The following is a 25,805-nucleotide window of genomic DNA, read 5'->3' as shown; positions in this document are numbered from 1 at the left end:
CCTGGTTAGATGCTTCATATATGTTTTCTTGAGAGGATTTTTACTATGTATTTTGCTAGGGGTATTTGCCTGTTTTAGGGAGTAAAGGTATCTGCTGTGCCGCTTATCTGTAGGGCTGTTTGTAATGACCCTAACGAGCAGGAGCATTAAAGAACGGCAGTGCTGGAAGTGCAGCAACGTAAAGACGTGCAGTGCTGGAAGTGCAGCAACGTAAAGACGTGCCACCGACTCTTCAGGTAGATTCTCCAATCAATTGAATATCGATCGACAAAAACACAAAAACAGCAGTTTGTGCAATCAGCAGCCATATTCTCTTAGTCCCATCCATGAGATCCGACCAGTCCCCATGGATAGCTCATGAGTAAAGTGCTGATCTATGACATGAGGGCAACCTGCACTTTGCAAACTCAAATCGCACGTCAAAGCCAGCTCAGCAATTCATCCTTACGATATCAATAAATATCAATAAATCAAATACCATTAAAATGGGGGAATAACACCATCTGTAATTACAGCGCTTAGAAGCTAGAGGAATTCAGGATGGAGCACTATATAGGAACACATTATTATTGATAGGCTAATAGATCATCCGTTCTGAAAGCCCACTGCACACAGCCCTAGTGATTTAGGCATTAGGCCACTGCTTTTTAAGCAATCACACTACCTACAGATTTGGGCGAGAGATTCTACTGTTTCTTACAGTGGCAGGTAATGTGTGACTGAAAGGCAGGCACCAGGACAAAGCATGTAACGCATTAGTCAGTCTGTCTGTGTGGTGGGTGGGTAAATGTTTACTTTAAGTGATGGGCTCAGACCAATCCACTGACCTGACAGCTACTTGACTCTGACCTGCACTCTGGCCAGGACAGGCCTTAGGTGAACCACCAGTGAAGGCAAGTGGCAGAGCGTGCCACCATCACACAGCATCTGCCTATCAGACCGAGCGGGGTATCAGTCTCCATGCGTTCAGTGTTCAACTTGCACTGCAGGAATAAATATGTACTGCCCAGAACAGTAGTAAACGTTACCTACCAGCTCTGTGTGATTACCTTCTGTAAAGTTAGGTAATTGAATTTGGTGTTAACTTGCCATTCAGAATTATACATTTTAAACATCTTTCCATGTTGTGCTGTTTGATGGGTTGTGTATTTTGGAATGCTCCAGTGTTGCAACAATGCATGTTTTGTATTTTCCTGTGATGCCATTGCTGTGTTAAGTATAATTTTTGAAACTTAAAAAATCCTACATCTTTTTGCTCACAGAATGTTGGCAAGTACTGCGCTCTGGTAGATTCCCACCTGTGATGTAAAGGCCCACCCCTGTCCAAAGCACTACATGGACTCACAAAAAGATGGCCGTGCCGGTTAGCTCCTGCATTGCAGACCCTCAAGTGGCCTCATTCTCCTCAGTGTCTATGGAGTGTCTCTCTTCATGCAGGGCGCGCCCTAAGCTTTGTGGGGTATTGGAACCCTGATGTAGCCCAAATATCAAGAAGGCCTTCTTCGATGGGTCCAGGTCCTTCTTTCTCTTCATGGGCACCTGTCTGACATCTGGGAACATTAATATGTGTGGCATCTTGAACATGGGTTGTCCCTCCTTTCTTACAATTCTGCTTAACCTTTGAAGCATGCCCTCACTGCATGCCCTCACTGCTCACTGATTTTTCACCCCCAACCTCACTGTAGCTGTAAAAATATATATTTTAAAAATAAAACTTTGTCCCCATAACCGCGGGTATAATAACTATGTACTACAGCTAGCCGCAGTTATCTGTAGTTGTTAGATGCCAGCGATTATCAGGAAAAAATGCTTCTCGGCCCCCAGTCACTCACAAAGTTCCCCCTCATCTGTCCCTGTTCTCCCCACTTCCGTCAAGGCCTCCTCACCTGCCAGCCCTCTCCCATTCCCCCAACACCCGTTGTTTCCGTGTGAAGCACTTTCATTTCCCCTCGCCTTTTCTTCTCTAGCCACGGTATCCTTCAGAATAACCGTGGCTACAGGAAATCATTTGTGCTCTTAACTTGGTCCCTGGCCCCCTTCCTGCTCCCCAATTTCACATGGTGTACTCCTTCCCACACCCCACCTCAATCCTGATGCCATTTAGTCATTTTTCCTGCTCCAAATGGCCTTTTTCAGTTTTTTGTTTTCGGGGAGCCGTGGGTATACCTGCGGTTATCTCTTGCATCCGAAAGAAAAGATGCCGGCTTTTTCAATTCTTGAAAAGCATCTATCCTGAAGAGCACCATGGGAGATATCTCTATAATTTTGGGAGAAAGGGACACCCCATTCTCTGTCAAATATTATAAAAGTACTGGATGCAATAACCCCAGACCCCCAAAGGATCACGAATCAACTTTTTGTGCCAAAGTTTTTTCGTACCTGGTCCAATTCCGCCCAGCGGTTTTCTGTGCGCTCTCAAGCAAAAATTGGGGTTTTTTCATCTATGGGAAAATGAATGGTGACTAGGCCGAAACTGCGTTTTTTCACTATTTTATAGATCAAAGGCTCCCTTGCCACACACACCCCACTTTTTTTTTCCACCAAGAGGTAACGCGGATTCAGCAATTGCTCTCCTGTCCTGAAGAAGGTTGAATATTAAGTCATTTTATGAGGGGATCGGTTTTCCTCGCCAAGAGAACTCAACCGAAACATGTTGACAACAGTTTTCCAACCCTCTGAATACAGACAGAGGGACTCATTGTAAAATAACTCAGTGTCTAATTTACAATTGTTTGATCTACCACTGTGATATGAATAAGTTATCACTTCTGTTTTTTCTATCCTTTGTGAATATGATGAATGCATGAAGAAGTTGTGAATGAGCTGTGTATGGAGGGATGTGTTTTTTGGTATCTGGAGTTAAATTGTATATGAATATAATTACTGTATATAAGTTTGTATAATATGTTATGTATTTGTACAATAAACGGAAAGCTACTATGATTTAAACAATAGATAGCTGTCATCTTTGGTATAGTTCACCCATTTTTCTCTGTCCCATAATCTTGTAACTACAAGTACCAGAAAGCATTGGGGAAAAGTCAATGTAACAGTTGTCGAAGTGGTCCGGCATAGTCAGAAGGCAAACCTATGCCATTTTTGAAAGTCTTCAACCAACAGATCTTGGGGAAGGGTAACCCTGAGATCTTGGTGAAAGACTGCGACTATTAAGATTTTGTAGTGAGACCAAGAAAGCTTGTGTAAGGATATCCCTGAGATCTTGGTGAAAGACTGCGACTATTCAGATTTTGTAGTGAGACCAAGAAAGCTTGTGTGAGGATATCCCTGAGATCTTGGTGAAAGACTGCGACTATTCAGATTTTGTAGTGAGACCAAGAAAGCTTGTGTAGGGATATCCCTGAGATCTTGGTGAAAGACTGCGACTATTCAGATTTTGTAGTGAGACCAAGAAAGCTTGTGTAAGGATATCCCTGAGATCTTGGTGAAAGACTGCGACTATTCAGATTTTGTAGTGAGACCAAGAAAGCTTGTGTAAGGATATCCCTGAGATCTTGGTGAAAGACTGCGACTATTCAGATTTTGTAGTGAGACCAAGAAAGCTTGTGTAAGGATATCCCTGAGATCTTGGTGAAAGACTGCGACTATTCAGATTTTGTAGTGAGACCAAGAAAGCTTGTGTAAGGATATCCCTGAGATCTTGGTGAAAGACTGCGACTATTCAGATTTTGTAGTGAGACCAAGAAAGCTTGTGTAAGGATATCCCTGAGATCTTGGTGAAAGACTGCGACTATTCAGATTTTGTAGTGAGACCAAGAAAGCTTGTGTAAGGATATCCCTGAGATCTTGGTGAAAGACTGCGACTATTCAGATTTTGTAGTGAGACCAAGAAAGCGTGTGTAGGGATATCCCTGAGATCTTGGTGAAAGACTGCGACTATTCAGATTTTGTAGTGAGACCAAGAAAGCTTGTGTAAGGATATCCCTGAGATCTTGGTGAAAGACTGCGACTATTCAGATTTTGTAGTGAGACCAAGAAAGCTTGTGTAAGGATATCCCTGAGATCTTGGTGAAAGACTGCGACTATTCAGATTTTGTAGTGAGACCAAGAAAGCTTGTGTAGGGATATCCCTGAGATCTTGGTGAAAGACTGCGACTATTCAGATTTTGTAGTGAGACCAAGAAAGCTTGTGTAAGGATATCCCTGAGATCTTGGTGAAAGACTGCGACTATTCAGATTTTGTAGTGAGACCAAGAAAGCTTGTGTAAGGATATCCCTGAGATCTTGGTGAAAGACTGCGACTATTAAGATTTTGTAGTGAGACCAAGAAAGCTTGTGTAAGGATATCCCTGAGATCTTGGTGAAAGACTGCGACTATTAAGATTTTGTAGTGAGACCAAGAAAGCTTGTGTAAGGATATCCCTGAGATCTTGGTGAAAGACTGCGACTATTCAGATTTTGTAGTGAGACCAAGAAAGCTTGTGTAAGGATATCCCTGAGATCTTGGTGAAAGACTGCGACTATTCAGATTTTGTAGTGAGACCAAGAAAGCTTGTGTAAGGATATCCCTGAGATCTTGGTGAAAGACTGCGACTATTCAGATTTTGTAATGAGACCAAGAAAGCTTGCGTAAGGATATCCCTGAGATCTTGGTGAAAGACTGCGACTATTAAGATTTTGTAGTGAGACCAAGAAAGCTTGCGTAAGGATATCCCTGAGATCTTGGTGAAAGACTGCGACTATTCAGATTTTGTAGTGAGACCAAGAAAGCTTGCGTGAGGATATCCCTGAGATCTTGGTGAAAGACTGCGACTATTCAGATTTTGTAGTGAGACCAAGAAAGCTTGCGTAGGGATATCCCTGAGATCTTGGTGAAAGACTGCGACTATTCAGATTTTGTAGTGAGACCAAGAAAGCTTGCGTAAGGATATCCTTGAGATCTTGGTGAAAGACTGCGACTATTCAGATTTTGTAGTGAGACCAAGAAAGCTTGTGTGGGGATATCCCTGAGATCTTGGTGAAAGACTGCGACTATTCAGATTTTGTAGTGAGACCAAGAAAGCTTGCGTAGGGATATCCCTGAGATCTTGGTGAAAGACTGCGACTATTCAGATTTTGTAGTGAGACCAAGAAAGCTTGCGTAAGGATATCCCTGAGATCTTGGTGAAAGACTGCGACTATTCAGATTTTGTAGTGAGACCAAGAAAGCTTGTGTAAGGATATCCCTGAGATCTTGGTGAAAGACTGCGACTATTCAGATTTTGTAGTGAGACCAAGAAAGCTTGTGTAAGGATATCCCTGAGATCTTGGTGAAAGACTGCGACTATTCAGATTTTGTAGTGAGACCAAGAAAGCTTGTGTGAGGATATCCCTGAGATCTTGGTGAAAGACTGCGACTATTCAGATTTTGTAGTGAGACCAAGAAAGCTTGTGTAGGGATATCCCTGAGATCTTGGTGAAAGACTGCGACTATTCAGATTTTGTAGTGAGACCAAGAAAGCTTGTGTAAGGATATCCCTGAGATCTTGGTGAAAGACTGCGACTATTCAGATTTTGTAGTGAGACCAAGAAAGCTTGTGTAGGGATATCCCTGAGATCTTGGTGAAAGACTGCGACTATTCAGATTTTGTAGTGAGACCAAGAAAGCTTGTGTGAGGATATCCCTGAGATCTTGGTGAAAGACTGCGACTATTCAGATTTTGTAGTGAGACCAAGAAAGCTTGTGTAGGGATATCCCTGAGATCTTGGTGAAAGACTGCGACTATTCAGATTTTGTAGTGAGACCAAGAAAGCTTGTGTGAGGATATCCCTGAGATCTTGGTGAAAGACTGCGACTATTCAGATTTTGTAGTGAGACCAAGAAAGCTTGTGTGAGGATATCCCTGAGATCTTGGTGAAAGACTGCGACTATTCAGATTTTGTAGTGAGACCAAGAAAGCTTGTGTAGGGATATCCCTGAGATCTTGGTGAAAGACTGCGACTATTCAGATTTTGTAGTGAGACCAAGAAAGCTTGTGTAAGGATATCCCTGAGATCTTGGTGAAAGACTGCGACTATTCAGATTTTGTAGTGAGACCAAGAAAGCTTGTGTAGGGATATCCCTGAGATCTTGGTGAAAGACTGCGACTATTCAGATTTTGTAGTGAGACCAAGAAAGCTTGTGTAAGGATATCCCTGAGATCTTGGTGAAAGACTGCGACTATTAAGATTTTGTAGTGAGACCAAGAAAGCTTGTGTAAGGATATCCCTGAGATCTTGGTGAAAGACTGCGACTATTAAGATTTTGTAGTGAGACCAAGAAAGCTTGTGTAAGGATATCCCTGAGATCTTGGTGAAAGACTGCGACTATTAAGATTTTGTAGTGAGACCAAGAAAGCTTGCGTGAGGATATCCCTGAGATCTTGGTGAAAGACTGCGACTATTCAGATTTTGTAATGAGACCAAGAAAGCTTGCGTAAGGATATCCCTGAGATCTTGGTGAAAGACTGCGACTATTAAGATTTTGTAGTGAGACCAAGAAAGCTTGCGTAAGGATATCCCTGAGATCTTGGTGAAAGACTGCGACTATTCAGATTTTGTAGTGAGACCAAGAAAGCTTGCGTGAGGATATCCCTGAGATCTTGGTGAAAGACTGCGACTATTCAGATTTTGTAGTGAGACCAAGAAAGCTTGCGTAAGGATATCCCTGAGATCTTGGTGAAAGACTGCGACTATTCAGATTTTGTAGTGAGACCAAGAAAGCTTGCGTAAGGATATCCCTGAGATCTTGGTGAAAGACTGCGACTATTCAGATTTTGTAGTGAGACCAAGAAAGCTTGTGTAAGGATATCCCTGAGATCTTGGTGAAAGACTGCGACTATTCAGATTTTGTAGTGAGACCAAGAAAGCTTGTGTAGGGATATCCCTGAGATCTTGGTGAAAGACTGCGACTATTCAGATTTTGTAGTGAGACCAAGAAAGCTTGTGTAAGGATATCCCTGAGATCTTGGTGAAAGACTGCGACTATTCAGATTTTGTAGTGAGACCAAGAAAGCTTGTGTAAGGATATCCCTGAGATCTTGGTGAAAGACTGCGACTATTCAGATTTTGTAGTGAGACCAAGAAAGCTTGTGTAGGGATATCCCTGAGATCTTGGTGAAAGACTGCGACTATTCAGATTTTGTAGTGAGACCAAGAAAGCTTGTGTAAGGATATCCCTGGGATCTTGGTGAAAGACTGCGACTATTCAGATTTTGTAGTGAGACCAAGAAAGCTTGTGTAAGGATATCCCTGAGATCTTGGTGAAAGACTGCGACTATTCAGATTTTGTAGTGAGACCAAGAAAGCTTGTGTAGGGATATCCCTGAGATCTTGGTGAAAGACTGCGACTATTCAGATTTTGTAGTGAGACCAAGAAAGCTTGTGTAAGGATATCCCTGAGATCTTGGTGAAAGACTGCGACTATTCAGATTTTGTAGTGAGACCAAGAAAGCTTGCGTAAGGATATCCCTGAGATCTTGGTGAAAGACTGCGACTATTCAGATTTTGTAGTGAGACCAAGAAAGCTTGTGTAGGGATATCCCTGAGATCTTGGTGAAAGACTGCGACTATTCAGATTTTGTAGTGAGACCAAGAAAGCTTGTGTAAGGATATCCCTGAGATCTTGGTGAAAGACTGCGACTATTCAGATTTTGTAGTGAGACCAAGAAAGCTTGTGTAGGGATATCCCTGAGATCTTGGTGAAAGACTGCGACTATTCAGATTTTGTAGTGAGACCAAGAAAGCTTGTGTAAGGATATCCCTGGGATCTTGGTGAAAGACTGGGGAATGGATTCATGATTGCTTCAAACCCCTTGCCATTTGTTGAGAACACTATCCTTTTCATTGTGTGTACATTTCTCTTGCACCCTCTTATATTAGAATTAGAGCAGGCATTAGGTTTAGAACCTTTTGTTTTGACTCTACTCACTAGGACTGTTTTACTTTTACTTTATGGTCGAGTTCATTCCCACTTTAGATTTAAGGCCAGTAAGGAAGTCTCCAATCCTTTGTAAAGTTATAAATAAAGTTGTTGAACTTGCATCTCTTGTGTGTTACTCTCCTTTTGATACCTTGAGTTCCTAACAGGAGGCAGAGGAAGTGAGGGATAGAGGCAGGTTACAGGCGAGGAAAAAATGTTAGCTAGCAGGCAGATGAGAAGGAGGTTATGGGGGTAACTCAGAGGTGAGGAGGTAGGCTTTTAGTTTGGTTTTGAATAAATCCATGTGTACTTTTTCTCGGATGTCCAGGGGAAGAGAATTCCATGCAAGTGGAGCAAGAAGAGAGAAAGAGCGGAAGCGAGAGGAAGCTCAGGGAGGGCGAGGAGGCACAAGGGTAGTCGAGATGGCAGAGCAGAGATTACGAGAAGGCTTGTAGTGTTGGATAGAGGAGGATGGATACAGTGGTGCCTTACTATGGATAGATTTGTGAACCAGGAGAAGACATTTAAATCTGGCCCTGTTTTGCATTGCCAGCCGTCCAGCCTGGTGACGGTACCAGGAAGTAGGTGTGAAGTGAGAGAGTTCAAAGAGAGTCCTGATAGCGAAGTTAATGATCTTGTCGAGAGGACAGAGAGCATAGTTGGGGAGACCAAAGAGGATGCTGGCACAGTGGGCCAGTTTAGAGAAGACAAGAGAGGTTAACAGATGCTTGGCAGTGTTGAAAAGAAGGAGGTGCCTGATTTCCCTAATATTTAGGGGGCTCAGGTGAGCTGCTGTTCCAGTTTTGGGGCTGAAAGTAGAGAAGGTGTGAGAAGGGTCATAGATGATGCTGAGGTTTCTAGCTGAAGAAGAGCACCGGGGAGTGTCAGGTGGGAACTGGATAGGCAGAGGAAGAGATGAGAGAGAGTTTTTGGCAGGGAAGGACACCTCTGTTAGACTTGAATATCAGAGAGTGTGAAGCCATCCAATATTTAATGACAGTAAGACAGTTTGACATTTTGATAGAGAGGTCAGAGGAGAGTTCAGGAAAACAGAAGTAGATTTGGATGCTGTCCGCAGAGTTTGTACAAGAACCCAGAGGAGCAGATTAGTGCCTGAAGAGCAGAGGTGTGGAGTGTAAAGAGGAGTGGATACAAGACCGGGCCTTGTGGAACGCCAACAGTTAGAGGAGTGGTTTGAGAGGTGATGTTGCTCCAGGAGACAGAGAACTGGCGAGGTGCCAGGTAGGGTTCAATCCAGGCAAGAGCTTGATCGTGAATACAAAGAAGAAAGAGAGTATTAAGGAGATCAGAGTGATCGACAGTGTCAAAGGCAGCAGACAGGTCAAGGAGAATTAGGACTGAGGATAGGTTGGAGTGTTTAGCAGAGGAGATGAAGTTGGACACATTCATGAGAGCAGCTTCCGTGGAGTGACAGGAGCAGAAACCTGCTTGTAGTGGGTCTCGAAGGTTGTGGATGTCTAAGAAGTTGGTAAGACGGTTGAATACAACCCTTTCCAGTACTTTAGAGTAGTGCGGAAAGAGAGACACAGGGTAAAAGGTAGCCGGCAGGTTTGGGTCAGCCCCTTGCTTTTTTAGGAGAGGAATGACTGGCTGTTTTGAAAACAGAGCTAAAACAAGCAGAGCCGAAGGACAGCTTGAAGAGTTCAAGAGGCCACTAAAGGGGCAATAGGCTTAACTAGTTGGGGAGTAAGAGCGCCAGGTGGGGCTTAAGAAGGGTTAGCCTTCATCAGTAGAGATAGAACGCTGCATTTTAATGTGTTTGTTGGCTTAACCCCAACCCAGCACTATGATACTTGAAAAAGCACATGGTAAGAAATATTAAGTCTTCTTTCAATTGTCCTTGGTTCTGCAAATTTGCTAGGCCCTTTGTCACCAACCTTTGATTAAATATTACAAGGTATAATTTCAAATCCTCCTGCTTCTGCAAATGTGCTAGGCCTTCATTATGTAAACCTTGGATTACAATTAAAAAAGGTATAATTTCACATCTCCCTGGAGGCGGCTGTGCAATATATCAACATTGGAAAGCATCTGTATTTTCTTTTATGAAGCACACTAACTGCAATAGAGTTAGTTGAGATCTTCTTCCAGGATGAGAGCCCTGCAGAGGTTTTTGCTTTCTGTGAGCCAGTCCATTTAACAAGGCCTTTGCGGGACTGGATGTGTTTGTCTGAGAAGCCCCACTTTCGATGTCGCGGAAATCCCCAGTCCAGGCAAAGCAGTCTAGGTGTGAATGATGCCAAGCCCTTGGGCATTACATGAAAATGGCCCACTCAGACTGTGGGTACCAGGCACAGAAGGCTGGCACCGATTACTGTGTTAAGGCTAGATCCAGGGCCCAGTGGTAACTATTCAAGTGCCCCTTTCCGCAAGATCCATGGTGTAATGGTAACAATTAAAGTGCCCCTCCTTTGGCCCAGATCCAGGGTGCAATGGTAACCCTTCAAGTGCCTGATGGGCCAGATCCAGGGTCCAGTGGGAAATAATCAAGTGCCCCTGTGGGCCAGATCCAGGGCCCAGTAGTAACAATGCAAGTGCCCCTTTCCGCAAGACCTAGGGTGTAATGGTAACAATTCAAGTGCCTGATGGGCCAGATCCAGGATCTAGTGGGAACAATTCAAGTGCCCGATGGGCAAGATCCATGGCCCATTGGTAACAATTCAAGTGCCCCTGTGTGCCAGATCCAGTATCCAGTGGGAACAATTCAAGCCCCAGATCCAGGGCCCAGTGGTAACAATTCAAGTGCCCCTTTCGGCAAGGTCCAGGGTGTAATGATAACAATTCAAGTGTCCCTGTGTGCCAGATCCAGTATCCAGTGGGAACAATTCAAGTGCCCGATGGGCCAGATCCAGGGCCCAGTGATAACAATTCAAGTGCCCCTGTGTGCCAGATCCAGTTTCCAATGGGAACAATCCAAGTGCCCCTGTGGGCCAGATCCAGGGCCCGGTGGTAACAATTCAAGTGCTCCTTTCGGCAAGATCCACGGTGTAATGGTAACAATTCAAGTGCCACTTTGGGCCAGATCCAGGGCCCAGTGGTAACAATATAGTGCTCCTGTGTGCCAGATCCAGGGCCCGGTAGTAACAATTCAAGTGCCCATGTGTGCCAGATCCAGGGCCCAGTGGCAACAATTCAAGTGCCCCAGTGGGCCAGATCCAGGGCCCAGTGGCAACAATTCAAGTGCCCCAGTGGGCCAGATCCAGGGCCCAGTGGTAACAATTCAAGTGCCCCTGTGTGCCAGATCCAGGGCCCAGTGGTAACAATTCAAGTGCACCTGTGTGCCAGATCCAGGGCCCAGTGGTAACAATTCAAGTGTCCCATTCGGCAAGAACCAGGTTGCAATGGTAACAATTCAAGTGTCCCTTTCGGCAAGAACCAGGTTGTAATCTTAAAAATTGCAGTGCCCCTTTGGGCCAGATCCAGGGTGCAATGGTAACAATTCAAGTGCCTGATGGGCCAGATGCAGGGTCCAGTGTGAACTAACCAAGTGCCCCTGTGTGGCCAGAGCCAGGATCCAGTGGTAACAATTCAAGTCCCCCTGTGGCCTAGATCCAGGGTGTAATGGTAACAATTAAAGTGCCCGATGGGCCAGATCCAGGGCCCAGTGGTAACAATTCAAGTGCCCCTGTGCCAATCCAGGGTGCAATGGTAACAATTCAAGTGCCCCTGTGGACCAGATCCAGAGTGTAACGGTAACAATTCAAGTGCCCCTGTGGGCCAGAGCCAGGGTGTAACGGTAACAATTCAAGTGTCCATGTGGGCCCGAGCCAGGGCCCAGTGTGAACTAACCAAGTGCCCTTGTGGGTCCGATCCAGGGTGCAATGGTAACAATTCAAGTGCCCCTGTGTGCCAATCCAGGGTGCAATGGTAACAATTCAAGTGCCCCTGTGGGCCAGATCCAGGGCCCAGTGTGAACTAACCAAGTGCCCTTGTGGGTTACGATCCAGGGTGCAATGGTAACAATTCAAGTGCCCCTGTGGGCCAATCCAGGGTGCAATGGTAACAATTCAAGTGCCCCTTTCGGCAAGATCCAGGGTGTAATGGTAACAATTCAGGTGTCCCTGTGTGCCAGATCCAGTATCCAGTGGGAACAATTAAGTGCCCCTCTGGGTCAGATCCAGGGCCCAGTGGTAACAATTCAAGTGCCCCTTTCGGCAAGATCCAGGGTGCAATGGTAACAATTCAGGTGTCCCTGTGTGCCAGATCCAGTATCCAGTGGGAACAATTCAAGTGCCCGATGGGCCAGATCCAGGGCCCAGCGATAACAATTCAAGTGCCCCTGTGGGCCAGATCTGGGGCCCAGTGATAACAATTCAAGTGCCCCTGTGTGCCAGATCCAGTATCCAGTGGGAACAATTCAAGTGCCCCTGTGGGTCAGATCCAGGGCCCAGTGGTAACAATTCAAGTGCTCCTTTCGGCAAGATCCAGGGTGTAATGGGAACAATTCAAGTGCCCCTGTGGGCCAGATCCAGGGCCCAGTGGTAACAATTCAAGTGCTCCTTTCGGCAAGATCCAGGGTGTAATGGTAACAATTCAAGTGCCACTTTGGGCCAGATCCAGGGCCCAGTGGTAACAATTCAAGTGCCCCTGTGTGCCAGATCCAGGGCCCAGTAGTAGCAATTCAAGTGCCCCTGTGTGCCAGATCCAGGGCCCAGTGGTAACAATTCAAGTGCACCTGTGTGCCAGATCCAGGGCCCAGTGGTAACAATTCAAGTGCCCCTGTGTGCCAGATCCAGGGCCCAGTGGTAACAATTCAAGTGCCCCTGTGTGCCAGATCCAGGGCCCAGTGGTAACCATTCAAGTGCACCTGTGTGCCAGATCCAGGGCCCAGTGGTAACAATTCAAGTGCCCCTGTGGGCCAGATCCAGGGCCCAGTGTGAACTAACCAAGTGCCCTTGTGGGTTCCGATCCAGGGTGCAATGGTAACAATTCAAGTTCCCCTGTGGGCCAATCCAGGGTGCAATGGTAACAATTCAAGTGCCCCTGTGGGCCAGATCCAGGGCCCAGTGGTACCAATTCAAGTGCCCCTGTGGGTCAGATCCAGGGCCCAGTGGTAACAATTCAAGTGCCCCTGTGGGTCAGATGCAGGGCCCAGTGGTAACAATTCAAGTGCCCCTGTGTGCCAGATCCAGTATCCAGTGGGAACAATTCAAGTGCCCCTCTGGGTCAGATCCAGGGCCCAGTGGTAACAATTCAAGTGCCCCTTTCGGCAAGATCCAGGGTGTAATGGTAACAATTCAGGTGTCCCTGTGTGCCAAATCCAGTATCCAGTGGGAACAATTCAAGTGCCCGATGGGCCAGATCCAGGGCCCAGTGATAACAATTCAAGTGCCCCTGTGGGCCAGATCTGGGGCCCAGTGATAACAATTCAAGTGCCCCTGTGTGCCAGATCCAGTATCCAATGGGAACAATTCAAGTGCCCCTGTGGGCCAGATCCAGGGCCCAGTGGTAACAATTCAAGTGTCCCTGTGTGCCAGATCCAGTATCCAATGGGAACAATTCAAGTGCCCCTGTGGGCCAGATCCAGGGCCCAGTGGTAACAATTCAAGTGCTCCTTTCGGCAAGATCCAGGGTGTAATGGTAACAATTCAAGTGCCACTTTGGGCCAGATCCAGGGCCCAGTGGTAACAATTCAAGTGCTCCTTTCGGCAAGATCCAGGGTGTAATGGTAACAATTCAAGTGCCACTTTGGGCCAGATCCAGGGCCCAGTGGTAACAATTCAAGTGCACCTGTGTGCCAGATCCAGGGCCCAGTGGTAACAATTCAAGTGCCCCTGTGTGCCAGATCCAGGGCCCAGTGGTAACAATTCAAGTGCACCTATGTGCCAGTTCCAGGGCCCAGTGGTAACAATTCAAGTGCCCCTGTGTGCCAGATCCAGGGCCCAGTGGTAGCAATTCAAGTGCCCCTGTGTACCAGATCCAGGGCCCAGTGGTAACAATTCAAGTGTCCCTTTCGACAAGAACCAGGGTGCAATGGTAACAATTCAAGTGCCTGATGGGCCAGATGCAGGGTCCAGTGGGAACTAACCAAGTGCCCCTGTGGGCCAGAGCCAGGATCCAGTGGTAACAATTCACGTCCCCCTGTGGCCTAGATCCAGGGTGTAATGGTAACAATTCAAGTGCCCGATGGGCCAGATCCAGGGCCCAGTGGTAACAATTCAAGTGCTCCTGTGTGCCAATCCAGGGTGCAATGGTAACAATTCAAGTGCCCCTGTGGGCCAGAGCCAGGGTGTAACGGTAACAATTCAAGTGTCCCTGTGGGCCCGAGCCATGTTCCAGTGTGAACTAACCAAGTGCCCTTGTGGGTCCGATCCAGGGTGCAATGGTAACAATTCAAGTGCCCCTGTGTGCCAGATCCAGGGCCCAGGGGTAACAATTCAAGTGCCCCTGTGTGCCAGATCCAGGGCCCAGTGGTAACAATTCAAGTGCCCCTTTCTGCAAGACCCAGGGTGTAATGGTAACAATTCAAGTGCCCCTTTGGGCCAGATCCAGGGTGCAATGGTAACAATTCAGGTGCCTGATGGGCCAGATCCAGGATCTAGTGGGAACAATTCAAGTGCCCCTTTGGGCCAGATCCAGGGTGCAATGGTAACAATTCAGGTGCCTGATGGGCCAGATCCAGGATCTAGTGGGAACAATTCAAGTGCCCGATGGGCCAGATCCAGGGCCCAGTGGTAACAATGCAAGTGCCCCTGTGTGCCAGATCCAGAATCCAGTGGGAACAATTCAAGTGCCCCTTTCTGCAAGACCCAGGGTGTAATGGTAACAATTCAAGTGCCCCTTTGGGCCAGATCCAGGGTGCAATGGTAACAATTCAGGTGCCTGATGGGCCAGATCCAGGATCTAGTGGGAACAATTCAAGTGCCCGATGGGCCAGATCCAGGGCCCAGTTGTAACAATTCAAGTGCCCCTTTCGGCAAGGTCCAGGGTGTAATGGTAACAATTCAAGTGCCCCTTTGGGCCAGATCCAGGGTGCAATGCTAACAATTCAAGTGCCTGATGGGCCAGATGCAGGGTCCAGTTTGAACTAACCAAGTGCCCCTGTGGACCAGAGGTAGGATCCAGTGGTAACAATTCAAGGCCCCCTGTGGCCCAGATCCAGGGTGTAATGGTAACAATTCAAGTGCCCCTTTGTGCCAGATCCAGGGCCCAGTGGTAACAATTCAAGTGCCCATGTGTGCCAGATCCAGGGCCCAGTGGTAACAATTCAAGTGCACCTGTGTGCCAGATCCAGGGCCCAGTGGTAACAATTCAAGTGTCCCTGTGGGCCAGATCCAGGGCCCAGTGTGAACTAACCAAGTGACCTTGTGGTCCGATCCAGGGTGCAATGGTAACAATTCAAGTCCCCCTGTGGGCCAATCCAGGGTTCAATGGTAACAAGTCAAGTGCCTTGGTGGGGCAGATCCAGGGTGTAATGGTAACAATTCAAGTGCCCCTGTGTACGTGAAGGGGCCCTGACTGGATGCTGACCAGCTGGAAACCCCAAGGCATCGCTACGCGAATGGGCTGTGGCTGGTGTGGGGAAGGCATGGTATCACAGGTATTGACACTGACACAATAGATACAATTTGTAAAACCGTTACCAATAATCTTGGGTTGGAGAAACCCATAATTTGCCCTATAACTAAGATGGGAGTAGTCTCGACCATCAAACGATAAACAACACATTCCTAGTGGAGTCTGTCAAATCAAAATGGCCTATATGAACAAAAACCTAATGCCTGCCCGATCTCTTGTACAAAAAAGTGTAAAAAGGAGATGTATGCAAAAGGAAAAGTCAGTGTTCAAATGATAATGTGGCTGAACCAGCTCTCCTCCCAAAGTTAGGCCTCACAAGTTAAGGCGATCCTTGTAGGCAGGATGACACACTCTGGCTCAGCTTTCAACACAGTTCACAGTATACCACCGTGGATAGAGGCCCAACTGGCCAAAATAATGCTTCAACCAAAACTTTCACAAAGGTCCCCCTCTGCCGGGCTCAGACCTCGCACGATACAGTTCACACAAAGTCCCTTTGCCAAGCTTAATATATATCGGGTCTCCCTCAAGCGGGCCTAGACCACTTTCGGATGTCGAAGTCTTTCGAATGTGTGTCGCTTTCTTTACAGACCACCGCAGGACCACTTCGAATCAACGTTCACTATTTACTTTCACTCTTGCTGGTTATTCACCCTTTTTCTTCAAACAAAACACATTTCACAGAGACTTTCGAATGTGTTAGTCCCTTTCACTGGACCACTCTGTTACTTAGTATCACTTATCTTGCAGCTGTATTTCACTTTAAAGTTCATGTGCGGGTCTGCCTTTCTTCGCGTTTCATCCACACACGTGCAGCCTTCACTTGTGATATGATATTGCTGCTTCATTCACTTTAACACACACCGTTTTGAGCACGGGACAAGGCGGGACTTCTGAGCACAGCATGCTCTCGGCGTTCCCAGCACGAGCCGACAGTTCTGTTCTCACGTCTCAGGTTCTTCGGTGGTGAAGTCTCTTTTCTACAAAATGTCTCTTGCTGCCGAGGAAAATAACAAAGCTAAAAGTTCCTTTCCACATGCACGCTGGGTGATGACTCTTCACCACTGCATCCCCCTCTTCTGGGCTCAGACCCTTCTCGAATTTTAGCCTCCCTCTGTTGGGTTCACTGCGGCTTTTATTCCAAAGATTTCACCTGTTGCATTCACAAGTCTGAATTACTTTTTAAGCAATCCACTGTGGACCTCCCTCATCCTGGTTCAAGCTTGTTGAGACAGTGTTCATGGGTATATTCCTATTCACCTTGCTTCTCAGGCATCCCTCAGCCGGGATCACGTTTGCCAAACACACAGTTCACTTTGCTTCATCAATAGGCGGGATTCACTCTCCTTAGCTTTCCCCTTGGCATCCCTCTGCCGGGTTCACACTTGCCTTGGTTCACAATCTCATCAGAAAGCGGGGCTTCCTTCCCCATGCCTTCTCTTGTCATCCCTCTGCCGGGTTCACACTTGCCTTGGTTCACAATCTCATCAGAAAGCGAGACTCCCTTCCCCATGCCTTCTCTTGGCATCCCTCTGTTGGGTTCAGACTTGCCTTGGTTCACAATCTCATCAGAAAGCGGGGGGTTCCCTTCCCCATGCCTTCTCTTGGCATCCCTCTGTCGGGTTCAGACTTGCCTTGGTTCACAATCTCATCAGAAAGCGGGGTTCCCTTCCCCATGCCTTCTCTTGGCATCCCTCTGTCGGGTTCACACTTGCCTTGGTTCACAATGTTCACAATCTCATCAGAAAGCGGTGGGTTCCCTTCCCCATGCCTTCTCTTGGCATCCCTCTGTCGGGTTCACACTTGCCTTGGTTCACAATGTTCACAATCTCATCAGAAAGCGGAGCTCCCTTCCCCATGCCTTCTCTTGGCATCCCTCTGTCAGGTTCACACTTGCCTTGGTTCACAATGTTCACAATCTCATCAGAAAGCGGTGGGTTCCCTTCCCCATGCCTTCTCTTGGCATCCCTCTGTCGGGTTCACACTTGCCTTGGTTCACAATGTTCACAATCTCATCAGAAAGCAGAGCTCCCTTCCCCATGCCTTCTCTTGGCATCCCTCTGTCGGGTTCATACTTGCACAGTTCACCAAATAGTCCCTTCAGACCACGTAGGTTCCCTTATAACCTAAGTTCAGGTCTCAGCCCCCAGTCAGGCTTCAAATCACACGATGTCCTCAGGGTGTTATTGGTCACCCTAATTGGTAGGCATCCCGCAGTAGGATTCACCATGTGTCAAAGACATTTGACTGTATGAGGGATTTTACTTGACCCTCGTATGACCACTTTGAAACTACACACAGCCTCCCTTAAAGCCCCTTGGTACCACAATGAGAACCGTTTCTCCCCGCTCTGGCAATCAATGCGGGAGGGTTGCACATATAGCGGACATCCGTTACGCCACACACCAGCTGCGACTCCTGGTCTTACCTTTGCTTTCACAGAGGCTTTGCTGGTCTGGGTTGAAAAGGGAAGGGCAATTCCCTCCTGGTCACCCTTTTAGATCTCCGCCTTTCTCCTCTTGACCTGCCGGTCCAGAAAAGCTGGTTCCTCGTGCGTTCGGCCTTGCTCGAAGTGTGTTTTCTTGCTCTGCATTTTATCCCTGGGGAGGGGAAAGGGCCATCAGGCGTGCATAGTCATGGTTAATTGCCTGACTCTGCCTGACCCATGTGTTGGGACATGTCAGGTAAATGGCCCGGGTGTTGCTCCGTTGTCTGGCTCCGTTTAGGAAAGTGTTTGTGTTGGAAAAGGGGGGGTGCATAGAACTTCAGAGTATCCTACGAGGTTGGATAGGGGAAAAGTGTTATACGAAAAGGGGTACCGTGTCTCACCCGTCGGGGTCCCACTTCCACTGCCTGTTGACCCCCCATCCAGGTGATCCTCTCGCACTGGTCCACCCCTGGAACTGGATCCAATAGCGATGGCCGTGTCCTGGCCACCTGCACGACAGATCCCCGGGCACTAGCGGGTGAGACACGTTCAGGTTTCTCACAGTGCAGACCCTGCTTACATACAGGTTTGACCCCAATGAGAGGGGATAGTTTCCAGACCCTTTATGCAAAACATGCAAATCGGGACTTGGCAAATCTCACTGGTGGGCACATAACAGCTGTGGACCAATGAGGATCTGAGATGCTCACCGCAATCAAAAGAGCATGAATTGTGAGCTGTGAGCACCTGAAAATGATTGTTTTGTGGCTCACAAACACACTTAGAGGTTAGCTTGCAAAGTGTGCAGATCTCTCTGTAAACCTATACCATGAGCGGCCACTGCAGGCACCATGGCGGGCGCTGCAGGCAGCATGGCAGACACCACAGGCAGCATGGCAGGCGCTGCAGGCAGCATGGCAGGCACCGCAGGCAGCATGGCAGACACTGCAGGCGGCATGGCAGACACTGCAGGCTGCATGGCAGGCACCGCAGGCATCATGGTGGACACTGCAGGCAGCATAACAGGCACTGCAGGCAGCATGGCAGGCACTGCAGGCGGCATGGCAGACACTGCAGGCTGCATGGCAGGCACCGCAGGCAGCATGGCAGACACTGCCGGCAGCTTGGCAGGCACCGCAAGCAGTATAACGGACAATGCAGGCAGCATGGCAGACACAGGCAGCATGGCAGACACAGCAGGCAGCATGACAGGCACCACACGCAGCATTGCAAGCACCGCAGGCAGCATGGCAGACACCGCAGGCAGCACGGCAGACACCGCATGCGGCATGGCAGACACTGCAGGCAGCATGGCAGGCACTAAAGGAAGCATGGCAGGCACCGCAGACAGCATAGTGGACACTGCAGGCAGCACGGCAGACACCGCATGCGGCATGGCAGACACTGCAGGCAGCATGGCAGGCACTAAAGGAAGCATGGCAGGCACCGCAGGAAGCATGGCAGACACTGCAGGCAGTATGGCAGGCAGCATGACAGACACCGTAGGCAGCATGGCAGACACTGCCAGCAGCTTGGCAGACACCACATGCAGCATGGTGGACCCTGTAGGCAGTATGGCAAGCAAGCAGGCAGCATGGCAGACACTGCAGGCGGCATGGCAGACACTGCAGGCAGCATAGCAGGCACCGCAGGCAGCATGGCAGACACTGCAGGCGGCATGGCAGACACTGCAGGCTGCATGGCAGGCACCGCAGGCATCATGGTGGACACTGCAGGCAGCATAGCAGGCACTGCAGGCAGCATGGCAGACACTGCAGGCGGCATGGCAGACACTGCAGGCTGCATGGCAGGCACCGCAGGCATCATGGCAGGCACTGCAGGTAGCATGGCCGACACCGCAGGCAGCATGGCAGGCTCAACAGGCAGCTTGGCAGACATCACAGGCCGCAGAGAGGACACCGCAGGCAGCATGGCAGACACCGCAGGCAGCATGGCAGACACTGCAGGAAGTATGGCAGGCAGCATGGCAGACACCGTAGGGCAGCATGGCAGACACCGCAGGCAGCACGGCAGACACCGCAGGCAGCATGGCAGACACTGCGGGCAGCACGGAAGACACCGTAGGCAGCATGGCAGACACTGCAAGCAGCTTGGCAGACACTGCAGGCAGCATGGTGGACACTGCAGGCAGTATGGCAGGCAAGCAGGCAGCATGGCAGACACCGCAGGCAGCACGGCAGACACCGCAGGCAGCACGGCAGACACCGCAGGCAGCATGTGAGATCAGTGTAACCTGATATCGGAGCTTAGGACACTTACATGCTGAGAGTCACTATGGCAAGATTGGCAGGAGGCATAGTAGAATCTGAGGCATTTCCATAAGAAGGCACAGTATTGGCAGCGTGATCAGGCAACAGGGCTATGTCTAGGGCATTATTAGTGCATGGAATGGTGATGGCAGCAATGTCAGGGGCCTTGGTGCTCGCACTAGTAGGCATTTTGGCAGGGTAGTAAAGCGCCAAGACACAGCGTTAATGGCCTTGAGGTGCACAGCAGCGGTGCTTGGTGGCAGGGTGTTGCATGGTGCAGTAGCGGAAGGCTATATCATCACGTTGGCAGCCAGGGTGGCTTGGTGGCCATCGGTGGAGTCTTGGCAGTGTCTAGTAGCTGCTGTGGGATCATAAGATGTTTGAATTGGATGGAGCGCTGGTGTGCAGGTCGTGGGGCGCAGTTGGTAGGGCAGTATGCCCCGGGTCGAGGATGGAGCGCACTGAGTATATTGGTGCAGTCTGCATGGCTATGCATGGGCGCAGCCAGCATGATGATGTATTTTATACTGGCATATATTGTGGCCATGGGCACCATGAAAATGGTTTGGGAAAAGCTCCTGTGCACGGTCTGCATCGATTTGATTTTTTCATGTGCAAACATACAAAACCGGTTGGAAACTTTGTAGCTTTTTACCAATTTTTCACAAAAGGTTTGCTAAAAATGTACCATTTTAACCCATTATTTTAAAAATTGTTCTTGGGTGGAGGACCTCCCCCAACCCATTTCATTGGTTCGGGCTCCTTCGATACGCATGATCGCTCCTGCATATTCGAGGCAAACATTTACGCTCCTCTCATTAAAAATGCACTCTCCGCCACTGTGTGCACGTAAGAACACTGTAACCTGGGACAAAGCTCTGATTTTTACAGCATGTGTGTGTTTGTAAACAGTGTAACCTGTGCTGTGCTTCATCTGCTTAAGGAATGTGAGATCAGTTTCACATGGGGCTTAACTCTGATATTTACAGCATGTGTGTGGGAAATCAGTGTAACCTGTGTTTTTCGTCTTCCGCTTAAGGCATGCAAGATCAGTTTTACCTGGGACATAGCTATGATGTTTACAGCATGTGTGTGTGAAATCAGTGTAACCCAGTGGTCTTCAAACGTTTTTGGCCTGGGCCCCCCTCAGCAAAATGTGGGTAGACCCGGGCCCCCACATAAATGCCAAATGGACAGTAAGTCCAAATTTGCTATGACCTATTGGGCACCGTCAGCGCACCCTGCTCCCAGTGTATTCCCTGGGCCACACCACCTGCTCCCATCACAGTCTCTGGGCTCCCCCACCTGCTCCCATCACAGTCTCTGGAATCCATCATCCAATTCCTAGCCCAGTCCCTGGGCTCTCCCCATCCCATCCCACCACAGACCCTGGCCTCTCCCTATCCTGCTCCCACCAAAGTCCCTGGGCTCTCCCCATCCTACTCCCACCACTATCCCACGTCTCCCCCATCCTGCTCCCACCACAGTCCCTGGGCTCCCCCCCCCCTGCTCCCAGCACAGTCCTAGGGCCAGCGGCGGTGGTTGATTTTTTTAAGTGGAGGGGGCATAAATATTTCCCCCAGATAAGCCATAGCGGGCGAGCGTAGTGAGGGATCCTGGACCAATCAATACGGATAGAGGGATCGGGGGTCCTTTTCCCGGGATTTTTTCAAAATAATGGGTAAACTGCTACATTTTAGAGCAGACTTTTCTTTAAGTAAGCCCACTTACCATTCATACCTCCCATCCCTAAAGCTTATGAACAAGTCTCTCTAGAGCAAGGGTCCCCAGGAAAGAAGAAGCAGCGTGTGTGCACATCTCTTTGTAGGGGTCAGGATGGATGTTTCCTTATTTAGGTTCACTCGTTTTGGACCTGCAATGACGGTCCTCTTTCAGTGTCCACACGCTCACCGTTGGACTGTCAAGCACCTGGAATTAGACAAGTCGCTACCATTTCAATACTGAAAAGGTACCTTCCATGTAAGGCTAATACACATGTGTTTCCTGTGTCAGGCACACTTGTCTCACTCTTGCAATGACAGACCTAGTTCAGTATTTTCTATGATGGTGCCCTGGCCTGAGTGAGGTTCTTTCAGTATTTTCTATGATGGTGCCCTGGCCTGAGTGAGGCTCTTCCAGTATTTTCTATGATGGTGCCCTGGCCTGAGTGAGGCTCTTTCAGTATTTTCTATGATGGTGTCCTGGCCTGAGTGAGGCTCTTTCAGTATTTTCTATGATGGTGCCCCGGCCTGAGTGAGGCTCTTTCAGTATTTTCTATGATGGTGTCCTGGCCTGAGTGAGGCTCTTTCAGTATTTTATATGATGGTGCCCTGGCCTGAGTGAGGCTCTTTCAGTATTTTCTACGATGGTGCCCTGGCCTGAGTGAGGTTCGTTCAGTATTTTCTATGATGGTGCCCTGGCCTGAGTGAGGTTCTTTCAGTATTTTCTATGATGGTGCCGTGGCCTGAGTGAGGCTCTTTCAGTATTTTCTATGATGGTGCTCTGGCCTGAGTGAGGCTCTTTCAGTATTTTCTATAATGGTGCCCTGGCCTGAGTGAGGCTCTTCCAGTATTTTCTATGATGGTGCCCTGGCCTGAGTGAGGTTCTTTCAGTATTTTCTATGATGGTGCCCTGGCCTGAGTGAGGCTCTTCCAGTATTTTCTATGATGGTGCCCTGGCCTGAGTGAGGTTCTTTCAGTATTTTCTATGATGGTGTCCTGGCCTGAGTGAGGCTCTTTCAGTATTTTCTATGATGGTGCCCCGGCCTGAGTGAGGCTCTTTCAGTATTTTCTATGATGGTGTCCTGGCCTGAGTGAGGCTCTTTCAGTATTTTATATGATGGTGCTCTGGCCTGAGTGAGGCTCTTTCAGTATTTTCTACGATGGTGCCCTGGCCTGAGTGAGGTTCGTTCAGTATTTTCTATGATGGTGCCCTGGCCTGAGTGAGGTTCTTTCAGTATTTTCTATGATGGTGCCGTGGCCTGAGTGAGGCTCTTTCAGTATTTTCTATGATGGTGCTCTGGCCTGAGTGAGGCTCTTTCAGTATTTTCTATAATGGTGCCCTGGCCTGAGTGAGGCTCTTCCAGTATTTTCTATGATGGTGCCCTGGCCTGAGTGAGGTTCTTTCAGTATTTTCTATGATGGTGCCCTGGCCTGAGTGACGGTCTTTCAGTATTTTCTATGATGGTGCCCTGGCCTGAGTGAGGTTCTTTCAGTATTTTCTATGATGGTGCCCTGGCCTGAGTGAGGTTCTTTCAGTATTTTCTATGATGGTGCCGTGGCCTGAGTGAGGTTCTTTCAGTATTTTCTATGATGGTGCCCTGGCCTGAGTGAGGTTCTTTCAGTATTTTCTATGATGGTGCCCTGTCCTGAGTAAGGTGCTTTTATCACACCATACCCACAGCCATCATCACTATTATTCATTGCACCGGTGGCCTTCCGCTCTCATTTGATGGTACTTGTTTTGGTAATATTGCACTGGTCACCTTGCAGCAGTTGTTAGATATAAGGTGCACATGTGTGAGTCCTACTGAGGATTACCTTTCTGTATTGCAGTGGCGTTGTCCTGTGTGAGGTGTGCTTACGCCATTCTTGCACTGAAGGACGCATTTCAATATTTTAATACAGGTGGTTTGTCCTGGTTGTGGTGTTTGTTTTAATCCCACAGTGTGAGTCGCCTTTTAGTATTGCAGGGCTGGTGTCTATTCCTGTGTGATGTAGGTATGTTTCAATCCTTCAGTGATGGTCGCTGTTCAGTAGTTTATTGTCCATATCATGTTTTGGCTGAGGTATCTGTGAGGCCCTCCCCTGTATCCTGTATTGAGGTGCACTTGTCCTCTTGCATCCATTGTCACCTTTCAATTCTGCAATGCTGACGTCCTGTGTGAGGTGAATTGATTGCAGTCATGTAGTTGGTGTCACCATCGCGCATTGCAGTGATGGTGTCCTGTCTGGTACAAGGCACACATGTTTCAGTCCCCCCAGTGGAGATGTCCTCTCTGGTGCGAGTTGAAATCATGTATCTTCAGCAAAAGCCACTGATGAATAGTGGGGGGCCTGGGCAGGTTTCCCCTCTGAAATCTCTGTGGGAGAAATTAAAGTTGCACCTAATTGTGATCCACAGTGCTCCCTGATTACCAATGGAAAAACCCCCACCAAACCTACTGTGCACATATGACACCTATAGAGCATGTGCCCTGTGCTAGGAAATGAACGCTTGGCCCCATATGGCTCCTTATAAAACACCTATATATAAAGCAGCACTCTGAAGTGGCTGCTGGCGACAGCAGTGTACAATTTAAAACTCACAAATATTTGAACTGAATGAATAATTTAATAAAATGTCTCTCCTTTGCAATGCACTAAGATGCAGTCTTTACGAACCTAAGCTTGCATGATTAAACACGTAGTGATAGAGTTGCGTGGAAAGGAGATGGGCCGTTGCAGGCACTACCTTAACAGTGGTATCTGCCCATACGATGGCGACGGCTATCGTGTGAGTACCTGAGCATGTGCATGGCAGAGGTTGGCAAACTATCCAATAGCTATAATCGAGCCAACAACGGCTTTGCCAAAGCTTGTATTGTATGGCATTTCTTGTGACGAAATAAATTATCAAAGCAAATGTCAAATATTTTTAAAGCTTTGAAAAAATGTCAGCCTGCGAATTAAACAGAAAGCCCTAAATATGTTTGATCAAGCATATGAAGGTGGGTCTCCTGTAGAGAGACCTGCTTGCTCAGCAATCGCCCTCTTTTTATGGTGCTCCTAAAATCAACTGCATTTTAAATATCACACTTAACTAATGTCCTGGTTTAACAGAACATGCGAGATCCAATCCTGCAGAGAGCTACATTACTGTATGTTGTGGCCATTCTACCATACGCTAAATCTGGTCTCCATCTTGCAATGAGTATCGTGTGTAATGGTGCCACTTACCAGCCTACAGCTGTCATTACACTACATTCCTTTCTGTCTAGAAAAGTAGTGTAATGATGGCCGTATGCAAGTAAATTGTACCATTACACACAATATTTATTACATGCTGAAAACCAGATTCTTTTTAGTCTAGAATCTAGACCCCAGTATAGATTGTAGACTCCACAAAAAATGTCAGAGAGAGAAAGAGAGAGAGAGAGAGAGAGAGAGAGAGAGAGAGAGAGAGAGACATGGCTCTGATGTTTACAGCATGTGTGTGTGAAATCAATGTAACCTGTGCGGTGCTTCGTCTGCATAAGGCATGTGAGTTTACTGTAACCTGGGACATCGCCCTGATGTTTACAGCGTGTGTGTGTGAAATCAGTGTAACCTGTGATGTGCTTCGTCTGCTTGAGGCATGTCGGATCAGTTTTACCTGGGACGTAGCTCTGATGTTTACAGCATGTGTGTGTGTGTGAAATCAGCGTAACCTGTGCTATACTTCTTCTGCTGAAGGCCTGGGGCATAACTCTGATGTTTACAGCATATGTGTGTGAAATCAGTGTAACCTGTGCTCTGCTTCTTCTGCATGAGGCATATCAGATCAGTTTTGCCTGGGACATAGCTCTGATGTTTACAGCATGTGTGTGTGAAATCAGTGTAACCTGTGCTGTGCTTCGTCTGCTTGAGGCATGTCAGATCGGTTTTACCTGGGACGTAGCTCTGATGTTTACAGCATGTGTGTGTGAAATCAG

The 25,805-nt window shown here is 48.0% G+C and overlaps 1 protein-coding gene across 9 annotated transcripts in view; it reads left to right on the top strand.

Annotated features, from left to right (window-relative positions):
* DLG3 (discs large MAGUK scaffold protein 3) overlaps positions 1-25,805 on the top strand; it is a 2,111,742-nt gene that overhangs the window by 1,042,621 nt on the left and 1,043,316 nt on the right. The gene's annotated exons all lie outside the window — the stretch shown is intronic.

Source organism: Ambystoma mexicanum, chromosome 5p (genome assembly GCF_040938575.1).
Source record: "Ambystoma mexicanum isolate Mex_15411 chromosome 5p, UKY_AmexF1_1, whole genome shotgun sequence".
Lineage (NCBI taxonomy): Eukaryota > Metazoa > Chordata > Amphibia > Caudata > Ambystomatidae > Ambystoma > Ambystoma mexicanum.
Note: the sequence above shows the minus strand (reverse complement) of the source record. Positions and strands in the feature narration are given on the sequence as shown.